This window comes from Sebastes umbrosus, chromosome 11 (assembly GCF_015220745.1).
Source record: "Sebastes umbrosus isolate fSebUmb1 chromosome 11, fSebUmb1.pri, whole genome shotgun sequence".
In the NCBI taxonomy this organism is placed as follows: domain Eukaryota; kingdom Metazoa; phylum Chordata; class Actinopteri; order Perciformes; family Sebastidae; genus Sebastes; species Sebastes umbrosus.
In genome coordinates this window covers 5,977,318-5,991,415 of record NC_051279.1, presented here as the reverse complement: position 1 = coordinate 5,991,415, position 14,098 = coordinate 5,977,318, and the positions used below count along the sequence as shown (strand labels likewise).

Genomic DNA, 14,098 nt, shown 5'->3' with positions numbered 1-14,098 from the left:
ACTGCATTAAAGGGAATATTCATTTTCATTAGCCATGTAAACAGCTTAGTAGGAATATTGTCTTTTTCGGAATAAGGGCAAAAAAAATAATAGTTTGTGCATGTAATTGCTTGATCACAAGTACATAGGTTGGGAGCTGCTGTCATAGATGACTATGGGAAAGTATGGCTGTGTTGAATTTGGGCGTTTATTAGATTTATGCAGCCAGATTCAATTCCATATGTTTACAAGAAGAGCAGTGGCTTCATAGTATTATCTTCTTCTCTCTCACGTTAACAGCCCGTCTCACTGGAGGTCTGAAGCCTGATGCTACTTAGCCAGAACATTTTGTGGTTTGTGTTTGTCCGTTGAGGATTCACTCAACCGGAGGTCTGCCTCCAAGAATTGTTTATATCAATGAAACTACAGTATAACAAACTGCACATTGCAAAAATATAAAAAAACGGATACTATTACCCTTAAAGACAGCTGTGTGTGTTTCCCAACATCTCTGACATCCGTTCCTCAATAATCTCCTCCACTGTGCGTGCGTTCGGTTGGCTTCACGCTGTACCGTGTTTCACTGTCAAAACAGAACCAGCTGGAGCACGAGAGGGAGCAGTTTGCACCTGCAACACCGTTGTTCCCACAATGAAAAGCACACCAGTCCCAAAGGGAGAATTCAACGGTGTCTTTTTTTGCAAGGAGACAAGGGGATTTACGAGAGTGACAGACTCCCAGGACTAAATCATCGTTTTGATGAGGCAGCCTGGGGCTGACACACTCGTATGAGGTCTTCAGGCACACCCTGTTTGTCTTCAGTGATACTTCCCCTCTCTAAAGCTTTCTCATATGTATTTTTCTCTTGAGCAATGTTTTTCTCTTCACGAGCTTACATAAATGTGTCCCCTGTGTGCCCAGAGACCTCAAACAAGGGTCAACCGTAAATCATTTCTGCCGCAAAGCCCCCATAAGAAGGTGGCAGCCACCTCGGAGATGAAGAAACTGGGCTGAATGTCAGCAGTTTGAATTCCTTGCATTGCCTGGGAAAATTCATGCGGAAAAAATGCAATAACTGTCATTGTGTTGCAGTTTGAGGAACGCACAAAACCATAAAGAAAGACCCTAAAATGCAGCCAGTAAGTGCAAGTCCTCGGTATTTAACAGTACGAGCTTTACTATAGCAGATAATGTGCGTAAATATGTATAACTGAATAAATGAGAAGCAGGGAGTGTTGATAAAGAGCAAGCTTGCTCAGCAAACTTTTCCTGCATTAAGTGAAGCTGAAGAACACCAACATCAATGAAGGCAGGATTAGAAACTTGATGCCCCGCAGGGCCTGTGAGGAAAGTTAGTGGGAATTTGGCGCGAACGTTGCATTGTTAAGATCCAGTGTTTGCAGGTGGCTCATGCATTTTTCTATCCAAGGGCATTGATTTTGGAAATCCAATAGATGGCCACACTCCTCGGGCTCCTCTCTCATTACCACGGCATCAGCCTTGTTTGACATTCATGGTGGAATATTATGAGAAGATAAATCGTTTAATCTTAGTTTTTATTGAACCCTGTCATGAGTGAGACACTCTCCTCCATCCTGTGGGTGTAGCTGAAGCACTTTGATAGAATGATGGATTAGAAATTAGCCTGAGAGGGAATTTAGCAAAAACACGATCGAACTCCATCCGCTTGAGTTTCACTGCACGGATGGTGATTTATATGCAAAAAGACTTTCAATGTCCTGACATTGCACTATTTCAGAGCTTATTACGGTATATGCTAAAAGCCGAATACATTATTTCTTATAGCACATGCACCTTATGAAAAAACAAATTTTCCACTTTCATAATGACAATTTTTTGTCCCCGTGAAGATGTTTTTTCAATGTTTTTTGTTTTACTGCCAACTTTAACGCTACGCTGTGACTGTTTTATGTCCGAGAGATCACCTGTCAATCTAAAAATGTGGGCGGCCCCAGGTTTGGGTTTCTACAGGTGGCGCTCCTTCTGTACAGGCTCGATGATGTATACTTAACACAAGCAGCTTTTTAGTTCAAGTTTTTTTCCTGCAATGTCATCACTACTAAATCCACACATTTACAGATGACACCGTTGTATTTGTTTAAAAAAGGCTGTCGGTAGTCGGAAGCTAGCGGTCGCGGTAAAATTTTTTAATCAAAAGCCCCATCTTCTATGAAGTCAAGCATTTTTATGTATTTTGGATTTGGAGACAGACATGCAAACTTTTCGTGGTGCTTTTGTCTTAAGGACTTTACCCATCGGGGGCGTGGCGAATAAACGGCACGAAAATGCTAAATATCTGCCTGCGAATATTACATATCTAGGGCTTTCATTGTGAAAGGTAAGAGTGGATCTGCTCTGCGCTGCCTCTGTCAAGGATGAAAGGAGTAATAAAGTTTGCCTTATTGTTTCGGACTATCAAGAGGGTTGTTATTTTATAAATATAGGCGTAACTCAACCTGTTCCGTTCAACTTGATTGGTTGATGCCTTTATTTGTGGTGCGAAATCTCAGAGAATAGACCTCATTTTTAAAAAGAATTATATCGCATTTTTACCGTGTAATATTCGCGTTCTGTGCGAAAGTATTCATGACATAAACAGCAGTTCTAAAACATATATATTGACGTGTGAATTAAAGACCTTTAGTCCAATGAGCTCTGAGTCCGTGCAGGCTGTATTTAGCATAAAATACGGCCGGTTTGGCTACAAAATTGTTGTTCATGAAGGTCACTGTGCGACAAAATAATACAAAACAAAAACAAACAAAAATGTACTTTTGGTCAAAGAAGAACCTCCTTGAACTTCTAACATTGTACCCCCAAAAGTATGTTTGTATGGAGTATTTTATCTGACGCTGGATGTAAAAGCTTTGATTCACTGGACATCCAAGACTGATTGGCCTCAAAGAGAAGCCTAATAGACCTCTAATTAGATCAAAATATAATATTACTAATATATTTACTTTAAAGAGTCTACGTGGAAGCTTTGCAGCCAGCTGGAACACTATGCTGGTGCTGGATGGAGTGTGATGCTTTAAGGGAGGACCTGGTGCTTGTGGGAGTTACGTTCTTACATTGTTATCTTTCATCTCAGCTGGACGGGGGACAGACTGTGAGGCTGCCAAATGCCTTGAGGGAGCTCTCCCAGTTCAATATTTCATCCTGATAGGGATGTGAGAGGGGTCAGCGGCGAAGAGCAATGGTAAAATCCGGAGGGAACATTCATACCTGGTGAAAAACACTGTGTCTGTGAGAGAGGAGGAGAGTAGAGGAAGGGAGCGCAGACAAACGGGGTCAGGGTTACAGAAAAATGGAGAAAGAAATCGAAAGAAGGAGACAAACAAAAAGTGGTGTCTCGAGCGGGAAGAAGGTGGAGAACATATTCATAGAGATATAAAAACAAAGAACGAAAGAAAGCAAATAGAGTGCACTGTTCGACCTTCCTCACTATAAAACACATCCGTTTGGCCTGTGCAGCACCTTTCTTTTCATTTATTTGTCTCTTCACCTTCATTTGGCAATTCTATTCCTTAATTGCCATCCCTAAGCAACCTGGCTTCTTAAAAAAATAATGAGATGTGTTCATATGATCTGTTTTACTATTGTCCCTGGCTCCTCATTATTCTGGGTTAAATAATTGGACTTAAATAATGAGCTGAAGCTCTACATTTTAGCAAAAAAGTTAAACACACTTACCTGTTTGACTTGTTCTGCACAAGAGAGCTTTCTCAAGTTATCAAGTGGAAACAGACTTTTCCCCAAAGTTGGAGGGAAATAGATCTTTAGTAACTCAGTTAAAACCGAGGGTTTGAAGACAGAAAGCAGATTTTATGAATTTCATTCAGAGCACAGACGGTGTGAATTTTCCTATTCAGTGAAGCGCTCAACAGTGAAATGTCTCTCTTTGCCTTCCTATCAGTCTTTCCTTCCTTATGTGTATGTGTGTCTGTTAGAGTCGTTACACCCGTTATACTGCACACTTTAGCATACGATTTCCGAATAAATATAGCGTCTATGCTCTGAGCTCGTTCTTTATTTCATTACATTTGATCAATTTATCCGTCTTTCAAATGGGTGGCACTTTGGCCCACCTACCCCTACTCATATATGGAGCCCCAAAACTGACGAAATGTAGTGAAAGTTTGGTTAGTTAGTAAAAAAAAAGAAGCTTTTTATAGTTTTGTTTTATTTTACCACCAATCAGTTGATAAGATAAAAACTTAAACTCCTTAATTTTCCAATTTTCTGGCCTTGGCACAGATTTAATCATTCATATAGTTTATCCATGCAACATATCCTTTTCCTCCCCACATTTCCAGTGTTTCTAATGCATATATAATGAGATGGGCGTGTCTACGCATGTTCACAGCCAGCCCGTTCTCTTTCCCAGGGCGTCAAACACAAGACTTTCATCCAGGAGACCACTGTTCACTTTACAAACGTAGTAGTTTTAAGCCCAACCATGTCGTTTTTTCCTAAACCTAACTATAGTGGTTTTGTTGCCTAATCCTAAAGTGACGCCAATGGTAACTATAGGGGTTTTGATGACGAAAATAACGTGAGGCCAAGGGGCGTGAAAAAGCGGCGGTATGTGACATGTTGCAATGAGAACGTGTTGCCAGAGCAGTGTTTGGAGGTGAGAGGAAAAGTGTAAAGTTACTTTGTACACTCCATTTTAATTATTTAACAATCAATATTATGTATCTGTGTTGTCAGTTATATTTTTGACTTGTCTGATAAGCCTACATTTTGCTCCCTATGCCATACAAGCATTGAACACATACCTTTGCTATACTTGGGAGAAGCCAAAGACAAATTTACACTGAGGTATACAAAAAAGTCAAACTAATATATAATTAGGGCTGCAACTAATAATTATTTCCATTGATTAATCTGTCGATTATTTTCACGATTAATCGATTAGTTATTTGGTCTATAAAATATCATAAAATGTTAATAAGTGTTTCCCAAAGCCCAAGATGATGTCCTCAACTGTCTTGTTTTGTCCACAACTCAAAGATATTCAGTTTACTGTCATAGAGGAATAAAGCAAGCAGAAAATATTCACATTTACGAAGCTGTAATCAGAGAATTTTGACTTATTTTTTTCTTAAAAGATTACTCAAACTGAATAGTTGCCGATTAATTTATTAGTTTACAACTAATTGATTAATCATTGCAGATCTAAGTCTAATCTTATTTCCTCAGTTTTGGGGCTCCACAGTCTAGTACCTGCAAATATTTCATGGCTTTAGTGCTTTAATGCTGCGTTTTTACGTTTGAAACCTCACAACCGGAGTCATCGCTGCATATTCTACCTGATAAATGAATTGGCTTAATATTTTGTCGGTCCCACTCCGCTCACTTTCCTCCTGTGTCATAAAGTTCTGTGTTTTCGTACGAACACCTGGAAGCCTGTTCCCGCTCATTATAAGCCAATGAAATTCCCCTCTCGGATTTGACTTGCTAATTCCTGAAGTCCTTCCCGCGTGGCAACAATCTACGACATCGACGGATGATGAACTAACGGACTGGGCCAGGCAGCGGAGGTAATTGGGAGATACATAGGGGGGAGGATTACACTTGACAGGTCATTCATCCCACTTTAGTTAATAGTAAGCGAGGCTGGTGGCCGTGAATAGAGCATTTAGACCTCACCAGTGGAGCCCTCATTGACCAGTCATTCTCTCTCTCTATATGTATTTTAATGGATAAGAATGTATATGTTGCAGTTACACAATGGATTCCTCGGTACCTTCGGAGCATGTGAAGAGAACAGCCAGTATAAACACTACATGCCTCAGTCATACACATATTTCAAATATAGCCTACATTGTATATAATAGATCAAAACACAGGCGTCTGTTGGACAGGTATGTGCTATCCAGCGCCTCTACACACCATGACATACGTCTTTGCAAGACATCATTAGAAGGTCTCCAAAACTGCCAGTGCTTCAAATAAATTCCCTATTTGTTTTAAATGTATACGTATGTTTAGTTGGGTTTTGTTTGGATTAAGTGCTTATTATAAATATTTTTTATAATGTGAAAAAAAAAAAAGATTAACGCTACATCAGCTCTCCTCTTTCGATTACTTGAAGCACATCCAAAGCCGTGGTTATGATCTCACAGAAATACGTGAAATGACCACGAATTGTTAACAGCGCATTAACATGGTGGCGGTACGTAATGTGTTAAAATGACATGCCGGGAACGCTGAAACAATGCCAACGGAAAGTCAATTAGGATCGTTTTCATGGTGGACACACAAATTCCCAGGTTCAGCAGAAGTACATTTTAATCAAAGTCGGCGTAGTGGACACGGGACTTTAACATAGAAATAACTGATTGAGTATTATTAGTATTATCGGCACTGCAAATCCACTGATCGCTATGCCAGTCCCTTTTAATGAACTGGGTGGGAGGACACACCACACAGAGAAGGATAAAAGCACAGCAGACCACAGTTTTAACATGCTTTTCACTGGATGATTAGGAAAATTCCTGCACCATTACCATGGTTACCAAATGGTTTACATACTGTAAATATATCAACCCGATCAAATGGGAAGGCGTATAAATAGCACAATATTTTAAAGGACATTCTGCGTGTCATGATCACGCATTTTAGGCTCATTGCATGTCATTTCACTCATGCATGTCATTCATACACCATTCGGTGAGACCGGGCTGAAATATAGACATGGGTTATACAGATCGAAGATTTCTTCTTGAACAGTTCACGATCAGCAGTGTGGGAGTTTTAGTTTTTGAAATCAGGCTAAAATCACAAATCTAATACAGCATTAGAAAAATCCTGTGGTCGGTCCATTTGCTTCCTGCTACCAGAATCGCCTCGGATGCGGACCGAGACCGTCCTTTCCCAACAAGCATTTACACCCCCAAGATCTTCTAATCTGTCATTTGTTTGACCACATCAATTATGTATATACATTCACATGCATAATGAAGAAGTTTGAGTTGTATGCTACTGTTGATGGAAACCACCATTTTGTGTGTTCCTCGATGATTAACCAAATACATGCCGGTTTTACTGCTTTACTGGTGTAAACAAACCATAATAACATCAATAATTAATAACTTGGAGATCATTATTGCCTCGTGAAAAGCAGGTTGTGTCATGTGTCGTTTTTTTTTGCTAGAAAAGAAAACCTTTTATTTATATTTGTACTTTGGATTGGGACTTTGTGTAAAGAGCAAATATCATGCTTTTACAAACTAATAAAAAACAAACCTCATACATGATGCAGGATAATGAAGACACGTTCATGTAGGGCAGTTACTGCTCCTTCAAAGTGATTGTAATCTCCCCAGAAAGACAGCCGAATTAAACCAAAATGTCACGAAATTGATTATTTGATCCTTTGTTGTGTATTTTAATGCCAGCTTGTTTGTGTGACACTAACTCCTTCTGTCACCCACAAACCGATATCAGAGACGGTTGGCATACGAAGCCTTGCGCAACCAAAACAGATAGCACTCAGTGTGTGTTTTCGTCCCTTTTATCAGTCGTCAGTTGTAAAAGTCAGCCCGTCTCGACCGCCATCTCAGCTCATCACTGTCTTGTCCTGTCACATTATCCGGCAGCGCTGAGTGGGGGAGCGGCAGCGGCGGCTGCTGTGCTGAACTTTGAGACGGACAGGCCTTCTGTGAGCTGTCAGATAGTATCCGGCAAATGACCTGCTTATTCTCTCTCGCTGTCGACACGCCACCGCCGTCTCCTCTGACAGAGACACATCAGTGTGAATCAAAGACAGACAGACGGATGAAAGGAGACACCCGCAGACAGAGATTTGGGTGAAAAAAAAAATTGATTTACTCATATTGTTACGGTATCTGAATCTGAAATACATTTTCTCAGAAGCCCAACAGATCAAATTGATGATTAAAATGTAACATTTTATTTATCTGCAAGCTTTGAAATCTGTTTTTAGATTTGACATTATGGTCAAATTAAAAAATGAAATATATTTGCATATTTTTTTGTTTGATGCATGAAAAGAGAAAACAATGTCAGTTTAGCAATGAGCATAACAGTCAAAAAGAAAAAAACGTAGTAATAATAATGTTATTATGCCTGTCAATCGATTCAAATATTTAATCACGATTAATCGCATATGAATGGCACATTTTTTTATCATTCCAAATGTACCATAAAGGGAGATTTATCAAGTATTTAATACTCTTATCAACATGGGAGTGGTCAAATATGCTTGTTTTATGCAAATGTGTGTATATATTTATTATTGGAAATCAATTAACAACACAAAACAATGACAAATATTGTCCAGAAATCCTCACAGGTACTGCATTTAGCATAAATAAATATGCTCCAATCATAACATGGCAAACTGCAGCCCAACAGACAACAACAGCTGTCATTGTGTCAGTGTGCTGACTTGACTATGACTTGCCCCAAACTGCATGTGATTATCATAAAGTGGGCATGTCTGTAAAGGGGAGACTCATGGGTACCAAGAGAACCCATTTTCATTCACATATCTTGAGGTCAGAGGTCAAGGGACCCCTTTGAAAATGGCCATGCCAGTTGTAGTAGTAATATGACACAGATGGTACCAATGGATTCCTTAGGTTTTCTAGTTTCATATGATGTTAGTATCTTCACTCTAGCTTTAAAATTGTGCCTGTAACAACCTAAACATTGCAAATTGCGTTAACGCGTTAAAGAAATTAGTGACATTAAAATGAATCTGCGTTAACGCATTATTATCATATTATGTTATTATCGTAGCGTTAACTTTGACAGCCCTAAATGTAATCAAAGTACTCAAGAGATTGCAGAGTTGATGAACGTTAAAAAAGATGGAAAAAAAATCTTACATGACGTCATCAAAACAAAGAAAGAGAAAACATAAAAGGAGGTTAAAGAAAGGAAATTGTAGATTTAAAAATGTGAATATGAGTGCGAGATTAAGTGAGACAAACAAAAATTAGGAATAATTATTTATTTAATTATTAGAATTACAATTCTTTTAACCAGACCTACTGTAAGAAGAACACGTTAAGACAGCAACAAGTATTTAAAAAAAGCAATATAAATATGCATTATGCAGCTTTTTCACATAAAATAATAAATAAACTAAACCACACGTTGACTCTGTGTAAGATCCTAAACCCTCCGTGTTTACCTGGAATTGCTCTTTCTACAATGTTAAGGATGTTTATGTTAGAACAAGACCTGTTCAAAGACACCGCAATCATTTCTTTTTCTTTAATTGCAGATTGGCTCTGTCGGCCATCTGCTCTGTGATCGTCTGCGGCGGCTTTACGGTTACCTCTCAGCCTCAGGCGAGAGGCTGTTTGAAGGCAGACAGCTCATCAGGATGATTGACAAGTGTTAGTGCGGCTGGAACTCACCCAACTGAGGAAAAATTGCATATTACAGCTTAAGGAAGTGATTTGAAAGATGACACCGAATTCGCCGTGCACCGTGCGCCGCCGCAGGCTTAAAAGCGGGCGTGTGTGTGATACGCTTTGCCATGCGTGGGTGTTTGTACTGTGTGTTTGCGCGTGCATCATATGTGCGTCGCGGTACATTTGCTCCGGCGACATTTCCGTCCCTGGCAGGCGTGGCCCATGTGGAGTGTGTGGCTCAGTGGGTGGCTGATGGGGAGCAGGGGCTCGGGGAATAACATGTCCCTGGCTCTGCAGCTGCTCTCGGCAGACGAGGTCTGAACACATCATGTTTCAGCGCAGGGAGGGAAAGAAAATGCTACATGACAGGGGGATTTCTTAAAAAAGATGCACGGAAAAGATGCACGGGAGGTGGTGGAATTTCAGCGCTGAATTGTGGATAAATTAGCTGCCAAGAATAGCACAGTGGAATAAATTCAAACAGAGTACTTTCAATCCACTTTAAGCCCGGTGATTAATGATATTGCCACGCACTTAAATCTCCCCTGATCATTTTGCAGGACTGTGCCATGTCTTGCGGTCTCATCGCCACAGATTCATTTCACAGCATCTGCACCAGAGTGAAGGAGAAATAACATGTTTCTAGCCCAGCGCGTGTTTCTAGTAAGAGGTCATCCATTCTCTCGGGTAACCCAGATGTTTTTAACTGGCGTTAGCTTTCCAGAGCTCAGGCCCCAGTTTCCCAGCAGGCTGCAGTGCGTCTGGTTCTCTGCTCTAGTGTTTTTGCCAGTGAGCCTCGCCAACTCCATGTGTCATCCTCTTCTCCCTTCCCAAAAAGCTTGGGTGAGATTTACAGTACAAAGGTAGACTGTTGCGTAACACTTTTCTTTCTCTCCAATTTAGCAACAAAGTGTGTCAGGGCAAAGGCAGAGCCTGGAGAGAGTCCCCCGCTCTGCTAACGTAATGCAGACCTTTTAGTGTTTGCAGGGTGAAAAGCGGCACATTTCACTGCATATCATCACATGCATTTCAATTGAGGAAGTGGGCGTGATTTGCTTCTACCTCGTTGACTTTGCCTACACATTTAGAGCACTGTGTTTCATGTGCGTAGCATAGCAATCAATGGAACAAAAGAAGAGATGTCGTTGATATGAACTCCGGTGTCTAATAGAAGCCCGTCACCTCCGTTCCGTCATGACATGAGCTACTTTAAAATGCTCTGCTGTATATTTTAAACGTTTCACTTTTCCCGAGACATTTTCAGTAAATGTATTCTCCATTAAAAGCCGATAATGTATCCCATTTTTTTTTTCCAACTGTTAAGTGGGTGTGTTAGATCATTCTACCTTTTGAGTACTGCTAAAGCTGTAAAAGCTTTTATTGTCTCTGGACATTCCTGAGCCATACTATTCAGAATAACGGCGCATTTTCACTTCAGTGTAACCATTTTTAACATAAGAGGACATTGACCTTGCCACAGTTTGCTCCACCTGCGTCTTTCAGTAGACCTGGAATGCATTTGTGCTGTCTCTGAATTTCATTTTCCGTTATATCTGAATGTACATTCTGAGCAAAACTAAGGACTTGTTTCTACCTTGAAGCTGAGGTTTTATTGGCCACTTCCAGGCGGAACATGCTGTAAACTCTACATATTATCACCTTATAAAGCTGAGATGATGAATGTGTTGGTAAACATTAACCATCCAGCAGACATTGTGCAACATTCATTTAGATTTGTGTTTAGTGACTTGATGAATGTCAAGCCCAATATTCTATGTGTAGCTCTGTTTTGGTCTCCACCAGCTCCTGAGGGAAATATCTGGCACTTTAACTGCTAAATGCTCGACTATGTTCACCAGCTAGTCGCTCACTGTTTCTGTTTGCAGTTTGGTGATGAGCAGGTAGTGTACAGTGGGTTTATCTAAGCTTTTGGGTAACACTTTGCTTTAGCCCAACCATTAAGCATTTACAAGCAGATATAAGAATATTTTAAGTGTTTATTAACATACAGTCTTTGTCAACAACTTTTTCAATGAAGACATAACAGGCCGCCTGCGCTGGAAATTCTGTTGACGAGAGCGGTGACAGTCAAGTAAAATCGAAACAGTAAAGTTACGGGCAGTAAGACAAAAACAATGAGCTAAAAGATGCCAAAAAGCTCTGTAGACCTGAGATGAACTGCAGAGTCATGTGTTAAATCTCTAATATGACATGTATGTATTTTGCTGATGAGCCAAAAGCATGAGTGTGTAGGATCTGTCATGGCTCTGTCAGTTTGTGAGTTTGATCCAAGGGGTAACATCCGGGTCTGAAAAGTGAAGCCAATGCTGAAGAGCCTTAAACTTGTATTCTCTATAACAGCCAGCAGGGGGCGACTCCTCTGGTTGCAAAAAGAAGTCTGATTGTATAGAAGTCTATGAGAAAATGAGCCTACTTCTCACTTGATTTATTACCTCAGTAAACATCGTAAACATGAGTTTATGGTCACAATCGCTAGTTTCAACTCTTCTTCAATACAGTATGATGTATGCTTTAGGGTGTGGCTACCTTGTGATTGACAGGTTGCTACCACAGTGACCGGTCAATCAGGATAGAAAAAAATCTTTTTCAGCGTTCGGTTGTCTTAAAATACACTCTAAGGAGTTGGCTGTCCATTTTTTTCTGGTAGGCTAAGTATTTTTCGCTCGCCAAAATGAGTATCCCAATTGAATTACGGATACAGCTAGCCCAGCACTAGCATTAGCTGGTAACTTAGTGTTTGCTATGCTAACGGTACCTGGCCCCACTTGCAATATTTTTTTCCCTACTGTGGCAACGCCACGAGCTGCCCTTCTCTGCCTCTGATCGGCTTACCCTAACTCTAACCAATCTCTCTCCTCATGCTTAAGCCTAACCAATCAAACCAACGAAGGCAATGAGTACTAACCAATTAGAGGAAGAGTAGGGTGGGTCATGCCTTCGCCATAGCAGGATTTGTAATTTAGCGCCCCGCGCGGCCACGTTCCTCTTTAGCTCCACCCTCTCGTCCAAATATGGTCTATTCTGGCTCAAAAGATGGCGACGGTCAAAATGCCAAACTCAACACTTTAAAAGTAGTCCACAAACCAATGGGTGACATCACGGTGACTACATCCGCTTCTTTTATACACTATGGTTTGATTTGAAAACCACATATATAATCCCAGCACTTTGTTTTGGGTTACACATATTCGGAGTCAACACACTCTGTGGAGATATTTCTTATCAGAAATATGAATTTGCTGCAGTGCTGAAGCACAATGCCATTCCTCAGAAAATCTTTTATATTGAGTGCCACAGTGGATCATCGGCGTCTGGAAACACCCACCAAGGACTACTTTGCGACGCTGAGTATTGTCTGTGAACATAAGCGCTGAGAGTGATTCATGTGAGACTCCCTCACTTCGCTGACAACTCAATTGCTGTAATTGTTTTGCTGTGAGAGGAACATTTTATTGTTGTAGCATGAATTTGATTACATGTATAAAACCAAGTGCATTCATTTTTTGCTAAAATTATTGACTGGATCCAAACTGTGAAAGTGGAACTATTAAAAAAATATTTCAGTTACAGCTCACTTTATTTGAGACGTGGAAGAAAAAGATACAAGGGATTAAAAATAACAAAATATACAGTATTTAGTGTACAGTATAGATCGCCTACTTACAGATTTTGACTTCACTGCACACTCAAATCATCAGTAATGAGCAACTATTTTATTAAATTTTTTTGGCATTAAATCCAAAGTCAATGTCTGAACCATATTGGGAGCTCATAACTCCAGCAGCCCATTACAACCCTGCAATAAATCCACAATATGTCCCTGCTGTCCCCCTTTCTGAGCCGGAACTTGTTTCTGTGTCTAAAGGCACTGGTATACTTTATCACAACAGCCTGTTAGATGGTTGAACAGCTTTGGAAACCACCTCCCACCACACCTTCCGACGTCAGAATTGGCTGCATCCGAACATTTCTGTAACTTTCCGAAACCGACCAACTTCACGCAGCAATTGTCCAGCTGTACGCAGGATTTGAACTTTCTTTTCCTTTCAAGCTCTTTTTGCTTACAGCTCATTAAACTTAATCAAAGCAGTGTAAAAACAGAACCACATGCACAAGACTGACTTCCTCCTGATGACATTAACATCTATTCATTTGGCAGATGCTTTTGTCCAAAACAACATACAAATGAGCTACGATTCAAGCCACAGTAGATCAAGGAGAAGCTTTCAACAATAAGTGCCTCAACACTCCACTTGTTCCACTTTCCACTCCTCACCTGACACAAGTGCCACAAGGTTTGCAGGTCCATGAAGTAGCTGATATGTAACTACTCACTGGGAAAACGAAAATGTAGCTGCAGAGTAGCTTCTGTATAAAAATTGATTCATTGTTTGGATAGCAGTGAAGGGATACTCTATATCACCCAATACTGGAAGTTTTTCTGGAAGACTGAATTGCAACACTATGAGTGCCGTCCTTGAGAGACTTCCTCAGAATGTGTTGGTATCCCCATATTTAAACAATCATTACACCATGTCCCTCTCTGTGACGGCTGGCTTTTCACCCCTGTATTTGAGTCTCAGTCTGTTTTAAGCCTGAACGTGTCTCTTCTGCCTGAGCCTGAATCAGTTTCTGCATCTCACTTGGTCTCTGACAGACTGTTTCTGTCTGAACCTGAATGT

General features: G+C 40.4%; 1 protein-coding gene across 3 annotated transcripts in view; it reads left to right on the top strand.

The window, feature by feature from the left end:
- znf385d (zinc finger protein 385D) overlaps nt 1-14,098 on the top strand; it is a 93,089-nt gene that overhangs the window by 27,708 nt on the left and 51,283 nt on the right. The gene's annotated exons all lie outside the window — the stretch shown is intronic.